The 13738-nt window shown below is 41.9% G+C and overlaps 1 protein-coding gene across 3 annotated transcripts in view; it reads left to right on the forward strand.

The window, feature by feature from the left end:
* LOC121870955 overlaps positions 1-13738 on the forward strand; it is a 67029-nt gene that overhangs the window by 22526 nt on the left and 30765 nt on the right. The gene's annotated exons all lie outside the window — the stretch shown is intronic.

The following is a 13738-nucleotide window of genomic DNA, read 5'->3' on the forward strand; positions in this document are numbered from 1 at the left end:
CTGTCACACACTACGGGGGGCCTCTGGCTCTTCAAAAACACAACCCCTGGTTACTGCACAATAGAAAGTTGTGCGGACAATGACCTAATTGAAAAAAAAAATTATCACACTAACGAACAATTTGCGAAATTGAAAATTTTAAAATTCGAGGACATTAACACCTACTGCTGTGCCCGATTTGTTTACAAATGTGTCAATCACTTGATTGACAACAATTATTTCCAGTTCTAGAATAATCAGAGATACAACTTAAGGCACCCAGAGCTACTAAGACCACCAACCCCCCACCATGCGCTCCTCTCAGTCCCAGACCTCCATAAAATATCACGGTGTGAAGGTGTGGAACAACTTACCCCCACCCATCCGAGCAAAGACTACGCCCCCTTCCTTTAAAAGTTTAAATCATCTCTTAAACAATATGTATTGTATAAGTATTAATATTTTTTGTAATACCTTCTTTATATTCATGCCTTTATTGTATAACCCAAACCGTTTTATCAGAAATTATCATGTAGAGAGATAGAAATTACCATTGCAATAAATATATTTTCCAACTACTAGACATGATACTGACAGTTCTGTCCTCTTGTTCCACCTTAATACAACCCATGGTGTACTGCTTCCCTCCCTTATCATATTTATGTATATCAACTCCACTGTAAAGTGTGTATATACTTATAATATAAATGTAAATAATAAATAAAATAAATAGATAACGAAGTGATAACCGTGGTAACATTCTGATATGTTCTTATTACCACCATGTTACGTATACATGATACTGAATGTTACATAATACTTCCTTGAGATAAATGTACAGTATATATCAGGTACCTACAGGAGAGTTCCGGCTCTCAACTGGCTCAGCCATGTTAATATTGTTATTATTATCGACTCCGTATCTGTGTTCTTCTGACTAGATAAACTGTTTCAATATCAATAACTCAGGGATGTATTTGGTGGAGTGGGTGGGAGCTCAGAAGACCAATACACATTAATATTGCAGATATACAAACAATATACATAGACAGTGAAGGTATGCAAACTACATACATAAACAGTACATATATGCAAACAATATACAATACATAGACAGTACAGAATACAAGCAGTGGTAAACAGCACATCTATTTGACCTAGGTTAACCCGACAAAGGCCAAGAGAGGGATGTGTGTGTGTGTGGCCTTACCCATGTATACTAAGTTTTAATTTCAATAATCCGTTGGTAATTGTGTGAGTGAGTGAGTGAGTGTGGGGTAACCCAGTAGTGTGTTCCACTAGAGTACAGTACTAACAAGTTCCTGTGTATTCCCCCCACCCTTGGTCTTGTTAGCAGACAGGTGACGTACAAGGAGGTGGTAGTGTTGTGACTAAGACAAGACTTCCTGGCTGTGGTGGATACAGTGTGTTTGTTCTTCTCCCGTGGTAATATAATAGAGAATCTATATTCAGTTACTGCACGGTGTCGATACAAAAATTTCATCATTTTCCTCAAGCTTATGACTATAAAGGAATATAATTTTTGCTCTTATTCCAGATTACTACCGTTATGTCATTGTTCATTTTTTTGAGCAGGGAAAGTGGGTCTCAACTTTTTTTTTTAGTACACAAAGAGGCTGAAGGAGCACTGCAAATCACTTATATTATCAAACCTATAAAGTTAGGCTTACACATGTACAGCTGAGTGAACCTAGGTGTGTCCTGCACGTGAACCATTTTTTTTTTTTTGCTTTGTGTGAAGACTGGGGTCACTTTTTTTCATTTATTCAACGCTTTTGTCGTGTGTGTGTGTGTGTGTCGCCAGTACTGTTTATGCTTATATGTTTCATTATATCCCTCGCCTAGCGGCCTTCATACACCCACTACCCTTTTACGTCGCTCAACACTCTAGTTCTATAATGCTGTGTAGTTGTTTACATTGTAGCAATAACAATGGCCGCCGTGCTGCCTCGCCCTCCACTGAACGAGACACGCCAAGAAACCACAATAAATCCCGGCTTTTATACTTAACCTTGGAGTACATTACAGTAGAGGAGGTATAATATGGCTCGGAACACTGTAGGATTTTTTTTTAAAGTTCATTTTATAGTATTCAGGTAGCTATATTATTCCCCAGGTGCTATACTTGTACATCGTAATATATTGAGGTACTGTACATATCTAAGGTATTTTGGGGAAGAGGAAGTGGATGATTGTTGCTATTACTGAAAAACTTCCATGAAAATAAACGTATCAAGAAGCATATATAATTTAGACTCCTGAGATGAACGTTAACTTTGAGTTACTGTTGCAGAAAGTAGTTTATTGAGGTTGAATTAAGAAAAAATCTGAGAAACCCGACTTCTTAGTAGTGTGAAGGGAGGAAGGTATTCTTTCAGCCGGAAAATGCAGTTAAGAGGTGCAAGTGTCAATGAGTCATTGTGGAGCCAGACGGGGGGCGGGCAGGTCGACCTATCTACTGGCTCTGTGAAGGTCAACACGTCTGATGCATCGCCGGGGTAGTGATCCAGGAAGCTGACGACTACAGCAGAGGAAGTTGGGGAAATTATATAAAAAAGGGAACACGTGACGATTAGACACCCTAACGCTACCTGGGGATTAATTGAGTTATGTTAGGTTAAAGCTAGGTAGGAGGCAGCTGCCATATGGCATCACGAAAATTGTGACCAAGTCCCAGGTTGTTGATCTGACTTTCTGCCTCATTTACACACAATTGCAGGGTCTCAATTGTTTCTCTTACTGGACAACACAACATACATATAGCGTTTCTCACTATTTTTTTTCATTCTTGTATTTCTTTATAGTTCTTTACTATTATTATTATTATTATTACAGTGTTATTAATATTATTGTTATCATTATTATTTTATTTTACTTTTTATTATAAATTGTATTTACTATGAATAATTATTACATTTTCGCCTCCCAGGTCCCGATGTGGATCAGTGACCTGTGCCCAGGTGCGCTAATCCCCGTAAAAAAAAATTTTTAGGTTAGCGTTAGGGTGGTTGATATTCAGGTGAATTAAGCTGGGTTGTCTAACCTTAACTTAATACAACAGAGGACGGCGTGGATTGACCAGAAATAGCATTGGGGGAGAAATAGACATGTGAATTGTTATAATGATTATTTTTGTTAAAACAGAATGTGAAATGAAATCACTTGAATACTACGCGGAAACTAGAATCTTCATTTTCTGTAATGGAGGAAATGGAATCGGTTAGATTGCTTAAAATAATAAAATTGACAAAAACAAAGGAATGAGATATAGAAAACACTTAAGTTTTATATATAACGGTTGGGTGTTGTGTGCCGCTGGTGTGTGACGTGGAGGGACATTTGTGGGTAACCCCAGGTTTTGTCTCGTCATGGTGTGGGGGAACCCTGCTTGTGTGCCTCCTTCCCAGAACCTAAGGCCACCTGACTCACACAAATAACTGATGATTTTCAAAAGCCACACATTGAATATTGACATTCTGAACCTGTGATTTATGTTGCTGCAACGTAAAACTTGTACTGTGTTTACTGACGTTTATAGAATAGTTAGTTTTCTTCATCCACGCAGAAGTGAGGTGCGAGGGGTGAAGAGGATGGGGGATAGGGACAAACATGTAGGGAAATAATCTAAGGTTTCCTAATCTTAATGGGATTCCTTCTGTTTATACATTGAATAATATATAGGAGCAAACTAACTTCCTAAGACCGCGAGTGTGAAAAACATGATTAAAAGATCAGTTGTTGATGAATCGTGGTGGTGAAGGCTGGGGCCTACGAGATGTGTTTTGACAGGAATGCTTAAAAGAGAATTATTATAACGGGTTGGATTAAAGATGTGTATGTGTTTGGTGTGTTGTAAATGTAGCGAGAAGGAGATTAATAGAGGTGCGGCACACAGTGCATTGTGAGGCAGGAAGTGCTGAACAAGAGACCAACCCCATACCTGACCGTCTCCATCACCAGGCAGACTGGCAGAGGTCCTCCCTGGCTAGTGTGTAAATACTTTACACTCGGTTCTCATTTTGCGAAGCAGAAGAGAACATCGTGGAATGTTGTTTAACCTTTGTGTATTAACGTTGATTGAACAGTTGTGAGCGTGTACATCGTGGTCGTGTGTTCACATGTAGAGGTACTGTATGTGTGCACAGGGAGGGAGTGGCCGCCATGACTCAATCACCACCACCAGTGGACGGTCGTTTGGGCCACGGAACGTTTAGGCCATGGGCCACGACCCCCGGACGTTTGGTCCACGGGTCAAAAATTTCCTGATTGTAAATTATAATCCCCTAATACAACCTTCAGGTCAGGAACTTTTTTTGGTTGGGCTAGGTTTGTATTTCTTATGATAAATTGTGATATATGATATCAAATAAACTGTGATATTTCGCATAATTATGTGATTATCATGTTGTTATTTATATTACTTTGATCCATGGCCCAAACGTCCGTAGCCCAAATGTCCCGTGGCCCAAACGTTCTACGTCCACTACCTCTTTTATCTCCTCACCACATAGTAACTATCTCTGCCATCCCCCAAAGACAACACGGGAGTAAAGTTGAAGAAGTTAAGAGAGAGAACTAGACAGACGCTGCTCATCAAAACGTACACAACCAACTATAACCATAACATACATCTTGGCTTTGTGGCGGCGCTCAGTACCTGGGGTGTTGGAGCCAGCAGGCAAGTTACCCGACCGTCCACCTCTCCCCCATCCCTCACGCCACACACACGGTTAAATCTTAGCCCCAGGCGGGTCCACAAAGCTGGAAAGACCTACCCCTCCGTGCTGAAGGCCGGAAATTACGTCCTACGTGACGTGAGATCCTGAGCTTATTCAGTCGTGTAGCAGAGCGAGTCAGTAGAGAGTAGGTGCTCACTACCTCACTGTGTTTACGCTTTAGTATTTGTGTTTGTTTTTGTATTTGTGTTTATATTTTTGTTTTTGGGTTAATGTTTTTGTATTGTGTTTACAGTACTGTATTTGTGCTTATATTCTTGCATTTATCGTATATCTTGAATTTCTGTTGACATTTAGTCTATTTATCAGCTGCTAGCTATGCCATGGATGTATCTAGCCCACTTAACGGTACGACTTAGGAAACAGTTTTTTGGACAGGACACAACAGGCTGGAAATGTCAGGTGAGCGGCAACGCCCTTCTGTCGACGTGAATCAGTGGGTGGCTGCGTATAAAGTTGGTGGCTTTAAGTACAGTAACTGTATTGGTGGATGATACGGGCGTGGTAACAAGGATGGTACGGGCGTGGGCGTGGTAACAAGGACGGTACGGGAGTGGGCGTGGTGACAAGGATGGTACGGGCGTGGGCGTGGTGACAAGGATGGTACGGGCGTGGGCGTGGTAACAAGGATAGTACGGGCGTGGGCGTGGTAACAAGGATGGTACGGGCGTGTAACAAGGATGGTACGGGCATTTGAGCCATTTTATGTAAAATTTTAGTGTGAACTCTGTATTCATGTTTTGTGGTCAATAAAATATCTATCGCTGCAGTGGGTGAAGGAGGTGGTGGTGGTGCTGGTCCCTCTCACACTTGTTCTCTCTTTGTTCTTTTTATCAAGTCCGCATTCCGTCAGTTCCGTGTTGTGGTAACTTTGGCATTTGTGTAGTCGTGTGTGTGTGTGTGTGTGTGTGTGTGTATTTTTGTGTGAATGTGTGTGTGTGTCCGTCGGGTGGTGGCGTGCACACTTAACCGCGTCAAGTTTTTAGCTTGTGGTCTAGTGTTGCAGGTCTCGGCCACGTGTCTGTAGCGGCAAAACGTGATATTACTGACCGAGTCTCCTGCTGTACTGAGTTGGGTCATAAGAGTAAACGGTGACCATGACCTTCCTGACCTACTCACCTGGCGGGGGCACGGGGGGTGGTGGTGGTGGTTGGAAGGTTTGTGATGGTAGAGGGGATGGTGGTAATATGGAGGATGGTGGTAGTATGGAGGATGGTGGTGGTGGTGGTAGAGTGATGGTGATATGGAGAATGGTGGTGGTGAAGAGCGCTGAGGTGATGGTAGTGAAGGGGTTGGTGGTGATAGTAGTGAAGAGGGTGGTGGTAGTGGTAGGTTGGCAGGTGTGGTGGTGGGCAGGGCGGGAGGGTCGTGCCGGGGGGGTGAGGGGGTGGTATGCGGCCCCTTGTTAATAGGTCAGTGTGTCCGTTACCGGTATCATCATACGCTGACCTAGTGTGCCCGTCGCTTGTGTCGTGACGGTGATGACCCAGTGTCTTGTTTCTGTTGGTACAGTGGCGCTCGGACACACAGACACCGGTTACTCCCTTCCACTTTTTTCCATATTTCTAATTATTTGTTCCATTTTATTACTTGTATTAGAATTTGTTTAGTGTGTGTCGTAATGGGAAAATTGTCTTGTTTTAGAATCTGTTATGCTTGGTTGAGAATGGTAAGTGATCACATTAGCCTTAGAGTAACAGTTAAATAATTTGTATTAATTTGGGAATTAATCTCAAGACTTGTTGATTAGTTTGTGTAGAGTTGGATGTAGAGGTTATTGACAAGGTAATTTGTTTAGCTATTATTAGAGCTAGTGTTGTACAATGAAAGACAAAAGTCGTGTCGAGAAATTTGGTGAAAACATATGCCAAAGGGCTAAACTTTTGGTGCGCTCTGCCTTGTGGTAGGAGGCTCTCTTAATGTTTCACGAGTTATATTTAATCTTCGGACAAAACCCCGACACGACTTCTGTCTTTGATTGTACGTGCTCATGTACTGCGTCACCTCAGACAGGGTCTATAGAGGGCCTCTGGGTCACTAAATTCGTCAGTGGGTCAGGCAGTCAGAATTAATTTTCAATTTGCACCTTCGTGTGGTTGAAATTCGGCCAACTTTATGTAAGTCCTGCCAGAGTGTAGAAAACGGGTGAATCGGAGGGTGACTGAGCTGGTACAGTTGCATGACTTTGAACGGTTGAAGCTGTATTAATAGTGTGACGGTGTCTGCATTTGTTGCCAGATCTACAAATTAATCAGAAATTACAGATCTTTTACCTCATTTCAGATTTCCAGATTTTTCTCCCCAAATAGTCCAAATCTACATATTTTTACCCACAGGAGTTTTACTTTTCTAAACTATCCCAATATTATCATTCAGTTTTGTTCAGCTCATATATATATATATATATATATATATATATATATATATATATATATATATATATATATATATATATATATATATATATATATATATATATATATATATATATATATACAGAATGTCTTGCCGAGACATCCATATTAAAGCCTTATGTAAGCTCTGTTCAACAACTTTTTATAGTGTGACTTCGAAACCGTTTCCCATTGTATTTCTGATATTGGAATGGATACTCGTATCCCTATGGTTTTCTTCTCGTAAGCAGGATATTAACACCTTCATCATCCATCAGTAGTAACGTTGGACGATATTCATATTAATATCTTTCCCAATTCCTTTTGACGAGTCTTCGTTGGAATCAAACAGTTCTGTTGTCAGTTCCACTCTGTGTGTGTATTGCTGGGAGGGTCGGCGTAGTTACCTGACGTCCGGGAAGGGTGCAAGAAGCGATATACCCTTCACCATGTGTACATTCCACCCTCTTGTCAGTCATCTCTTTTTACCTCTCCCATACTGCTCCTTACCCATAACCCCCACCCCATAATTCTCCGCCCACCGTCCCTTGCCCACCCCTTTTCTCCCCAGCCACCCAAGCTCACCACCCCCGATCCCCCAGCTACCCTCCCCTGCCCTGTACACAAATTGAACACCTGTTACGTGAGTCTCCGGGGTGACGATGACTCCGCTGTTGACATGGTTCTTCTTGTCTTTCGGGCAACACAAACGTGCAAGTGTGGCGCTGCTAACGTGTATGTTCAGACCAAGATATTAGTGTGCACACCAGCGAGCAAGAACAAGCATACGTACGCAGAGGTATTTACGCACACACACACACACCTATCTCTCTGTGTAACTATCAAGGTTGTTAACTTGTTGGACACCCTCATCAGTGAGTGACTTAACATACGTAACAATAATACTCGCTTACCTCTGCCCTGGCCACCAGCTGGTCTACTAGTATGTGACCTGCAAGCCAAAATATGACGCACCGACGCTGTTCCTGTGTGACGCGTCTGCAGCTCTATGTGTGGTTTAGTGTTACTGGGGGACCTCTCGGGTGGACTATATCTGTACGGTGGTGTATGGAGCTCCATAAACTAGCTATTGTTGGAGATAGATTCAATAAAATCGTCATACAAGTTCATATTGATTCAGTATTTATACCGTATAGACTACAGTGCAGATATACTCTATACACATAATGCAGGTATGCAAACATTGCCCATATGCAGGTGTGCAGTGATAAACAGTAAGGCAATTCTACCAAGGATAATCCAAACAAGGTCATCCTATCCTTATAACCAACACCAAGTGTAAAATCTTTCAAGTACAGGCTAGACTAACACTGGAGTAGGTTCATCTAGGTTCAGAAACCCTTGTCCATCCAGCCTCGTGTGGGAGTCCGAGAAATTAGCGACCATCGTTATCAAGATGATAAATAATGAAGAATGTGAATAACAAAAACGGAATCCTGTTGAGGCCTGGCCACATATTTCTACGGCTGGGTGGTCGCTGTCACCCTGAACTCAAGGGAAGTGCTTTCGTGGAATCATGAGATCTTTCTTTCATGTTTGGGAGGGGCTCGATATTTTGCGGCCGTACGGTATAGTGTTGTAAATTGTTGAGTTCGCCTTGTTATCTATTGCTGATCTTTGAATTGTTGATGAAATCGAGTTAAGTGATGCATGACTCTGGTTATTCCTTTATCTTGACGTTATGCAAGGTTTGGTTACGTTCACAGCGATGTATCTGATCAACAGGTCATCAGTGGCATCGAGCAAGTGTTAGCCGGTGTGAGAGATGGTTCGTGTGATCAGTGAGGTGAGGAGTGAGTCAGGTGACTTGATGAACGGGCCCCTCTGATTATATCACATGGGGAGAGACGCTACGGTCATGTGCAACGTCAATTTATGAAGAATAATAAGATAAAAAAATAAAAGGTGAAGAAAGTTGTTGTGGAGTAGGGTGTCTGCGTCTTGGTCACAAACATATGTGAACCAAGCGAGTAAACACGTTACCTTGGTGTAAAGCGTTCGAGAACGCTTGAGATTATTATAAACGTGCTATGATTACAGCACTGTCGAGATTAACACACACACACACACACACCACAGGCTTATCTATCGCTGTTTCCTCCTCCTCCTTGGCCTCCCATCAGTATCTTTCCTCTCATATCGAGTGCCTTCAAGAGAGCTCAGGCTCTCTGTATCTGTGTTTTTCTGGCTAAATAAACTGTTTCAATATCAATATCTCGCTAGAACATTGTTTACAGCTTTATGCCAACGTTCCAACATTTTTTCCTCACATGTCCATGCGTCAAGTTCCTTCCACTATCCACACTATTATCAGCTGGGTGTGTTTCTCATTTAGTGTCTGACCTAATACCTCCATTTATTCATTCATTCCTGTAATTACCGTTGCCATCCTCAGTACCATCACCATAGCCGTTTGTTTTAGGATTGTTCGTAAAATTAAGTAGTGTGTATGCTAACTCTCCCCACCCCCCCCTCTCTCTCTCATGGTGGAAACCGAGCACTCAGATTCCTCAAATATTTTCATACTTTTGGATGTTCATTTACTGTTTTGTTTTGCAGTTAGATAATGTGATGTACTAGCCCCTTAGTTTTTATATAATTGTCGGGCAGTGCATTCAGCTTATATAATCATATCAACCCCTGTAACTTTCCACTAGCTATGGGGTGACATGGTTACATCACGTGATGGGTAAGTTTCACCCTTGAGGCAGGACCCTAAAATGCTAGGTCAGGTAATAGAAGCCGGCTACACTGGGGCATTCTCACTCAAACTCTCACATCGACAGGACTTACTTAGCAGAGCTATTTAAGATAGCCTCCGTCCTCATTTAACACTCATAGTTACAGTGGTTAAGTTACCGTGATATACACTTGGAACTGTATATAATATATTTTCCAAATAAATGAAGAAAAGACAGTTGGGTTTTCGCTTCTAAAAACCCTATATACTTTTACATGTTCCAGCCCCATTAACTCATCAATGATTAAGGGCCAGTTCATAAGGTGGCAGCGGTGGGATATTTTACATTTTCCTTGCCATAAGTCTCCTAGTAATGAGCAACCACAGAGTTGACGAGAGATGTTCATTATAATTATCAATTATGAGAAACGTAATTAGTCTGCTGTTTATATCCGTGTCAGGTTGTTTTTCGATTGTTTATTTATTTATCATTACTTTTTTACCCTGTCAGCATAACCGATTTGGGTTCGGGGAAAAACTTGTTATATTAGTAATTATTAATCGATTATGCCTTAGTTATAATAGCAATGTACCGCTTATATGATGAAGTACAGTGGATAGATAAAGTGTTGTGAACCATTGTGGAAGACGTAGGGATGTGTGCCATGTTTATATGAATTGAGGAAGTGTGTGTGTGAGTGTGTGTGTTCACTCTCTTTGTCGTCTTAACACTCTTCTTGTCGCTGTCTTCAACATCTCTATAATAATTCATCCCTTACTGTGAGGCTTCTGAACACCTTCAACCAACAACACAAAAATGAGAAACGAGGAAGGGGCAGTTGACAGAGAAGATACGCACTATATATTAACAGATAAATGCACCACAAACTATACCGGTAAACAACTTTAACCGTAAAGAACATTAACCGGGAACATAAAATGGCTATATACAACTTATTTAAAAAGTATAAGTAAATAACACTAACCGGAAGGTCAAACTCAACCAAGAGTATGTTTTTGTGGTGGTGGGAGTCGTAGTAGTGAGGGTGGGAGTCGTAGTAGTGTGGTGGTGGGAGTCGTAGTAGTGAGGGTGGGAGTCGTAGTAGTGTGAGGGTGGGAGTCGTAGTAGTGTGAGGGTGGGAGTCGTAGTAGTGTGAGGGTGGGAGTCGTAGTAGTGAGGGTGGGAGTCGTAGTAGTGTGAGGGTGGGAGTCGTAGTAGTAGTAGTAGTGAGGGTAGGGGTCGTTATGAGTGTGGGAGGCGGAAGAACAAGTCCCGGTGGAGGTGATGATGACGACCCTGGCTAGAGATAACCTGCCTCCTGACACTTTCCTGACGGAGGGGTGGTGGGTGGGGTGGGGGAGGGGGTTAGGGAGACAAGTTCCCTCCATCTTCTGTGTCTCACCTTGTTTTCCCTCTTCTTCATCTTGTTTTTCTTGTTCTTCCTCCTCTCTTTCTTCCTCTTCCTCTTTGTATTGTATAACCTCATTATTACAGACACTTTCTAATACAGTTACCCACTGTTACAAACAGATGCAGCGATTGCTATATTTTCGCCTCAGACTCAATTTTTATGCCTTTAATGTGCACGTGGGGAGGCATATTCAATTTTACCTGTCAATCCGTCGTTACATCAGTACCTTAAATCAATACATACACCTGTTTCAGTCCTTAATTGAGTACACACCTGTGCTTCAGTCATAATGTTGGCAAGATAACACGAACAATAAATATTTAGTATAGAACAGTTATAATTATTCAGCTTCTTTTCAAACTGTTGGATCTATTTATGTATTTGTTTTTTGTATATCAACAATTTTTGTAGCTTTGATATTTTGCAGCTTGAGGTTGTTTTCTTTTTATTTTCGCTAACAAATGCAGTATTACCGCATGGAAAATACCGTGTCTTGTTCTGCTTACGTAAACTTGTCAGCTTTTTTTTTTCCTCTGTGTGTGAAGTAAGAGAGTAAGGGGAAGTGATGTGTGGCTGAGGACCCGTGTTTGGCGGTGGTGTCCTTGGAAGACTAAACCGCCCGGCACTATCGCTTCCTCCACGCCCTGCTCCATCCTGTTTGTATTCTGATCTATAGATTCCCCAAGGTAACAAAGGAATCCTCCACATCCTGCGCCATCCTGCCTGTACTCTGGGCTAGAGGTATCCCCCAAGGTTACAAAGGATTAACAGATGTAATGTGAACAGCTAAAAGTAATGAATGAAAAAATGGATAATGTACTGTACATGGCTGAGGGAAATGAATGAAAGGAAAATAAACCAAATTCTTTCGTTTGTTCGATTTTTTCTGCATTATATTGTGCATTATATTGTATAACATCACTCGCGTTATTTGGTTTATTTTAACATTACAGATACCTTAAACATTAACAACTCTAGTTTATATAACATTACAGATCATTCCGCTCCTAGACATTTTGAGGGTAATGCTCTGTCCTGCCTCCTTCAGTACACGGCCGAGTGGTGGCATTTAGACGCTCCGTGATAAAATCCTACCATATCCTGCTTCGTTCGCGTCTCCTTTTACTACCTTTGTTATTGCCAGAAGGTTGGGTGTTATTTATCTGCAGTGTGTGTGTGTGTGTGTAGGCAGGCAGGCAGGCAGGCAGGCAGGCAGGCAGGCAGAGTCCTTATCATGTAATACTTTCTGCCTCTGCGAGAAACAATATAATTTTGTCTCGTTGTTTGTAATTTCAGAGTTCCTTCCTCCCTTCTCTCTGCTTCCAGATAATGTGTTTGACCCCAAGCACCAGCCCCTACCTCCTCCTGCCTCGCTAGATTTTGACCCAGTGCCCTCCCCAGCTGACCTTTTGACCTCGGTGATGACGCTGCCGGGGTTGATGGCTCGGTGGTTGAGGATTACTTGTATTTTTTTTTCTTTCGAATTTAGGATTTTTTTGTGTTTTTGTTATTCAATCAGTTGTTATTGTCTGAAGGGATGCAGTTGGTTAGTGTGGCAGGTGTCTTTGTCCAGGTGTTGTGAGGTTACCCGTGTGCATGTTAACCTGCGAAATGTTTACCTGTGTGTCATGTTTACCTGCGTCATGTCTACCTGTGTCATATCTATCTGTGTCACGTCTACCTGTGTCACGCCTACCTGTGTCACGTCTACCTTTTGTCATGTCTACCTGTGTCCCTGTGTCACGTCTACCGGTGTCACGTCAACCTGTGTCACGTCAACCTGTGTCACGTCAACCTGTGTCACGTATCACCAACATATACAGTTTTTTGTTTATGATCTGACACTTTTTATTTACTTTGAATGTTTCGTAGCTAAAGTTGTGGCAGAGTTATTCTCAACACCACCACCAGGTACTGCACGCATGAGTCGTCCCAGGTGTTGTCGTCGTAGCTGTCGGGGTCCTGTGTCTGTGGTGTTATTTTTTGTCTACATTTACCTTCCGGCTAACTTCACCGTCTTCGTACACTTAATTATACCCCGTGATATCAGAGAATGAAACGTGACGACAATTGTAAGAGTTCTGTCGTAAGTGTTTTTTGTTCCTACTGAATACTTGTGTAACAGTATCCGTCATCACTCATATGTTTATGGAGACACTGATGAACGAGCAATTCAGTCATATAGTGTTAATTTTGTCAGAGGTGAAGTTGGGATCAGTGAGTTTTGTGAAGATAATAATATAGGTAATTACAAGTTGCTTCATAGCCGTCATCATCATCATCACGACCCGGAATAACCTGTCATTAGTGCGCAGGTTCCCTCACATCACAGCCCACGTCTCATACATATGTAAACGGCGGAGTTTTAAAGTGTCTCATTTCTTCAGGTTAATCTTTGACAATTTGGGAAATATCTTCTGGGTAATGCGTGTGTGTGTGTGTGTGTGTGTGTGTGTGTTAGTAATCGTAAGTTTTAAGAATTCCGTCGTTCAACAG

This window comes from Homarus americanus, unplaced genomic scaffold (genome assembly GCF_018991925.1).
Source record: "Homarus americanus isolate GMGI-L3 unplaced genomic scaffold, GMGI_Hamer_2.0 scaffold52512, whole genome shotgun sequence".
Classification (NCBI taxonomy): Eukaryota; Metazoa; Arthropoda; class Malacostraca; order Decapoda; family Nephropidae; genus Homarus; species Homarus americanus.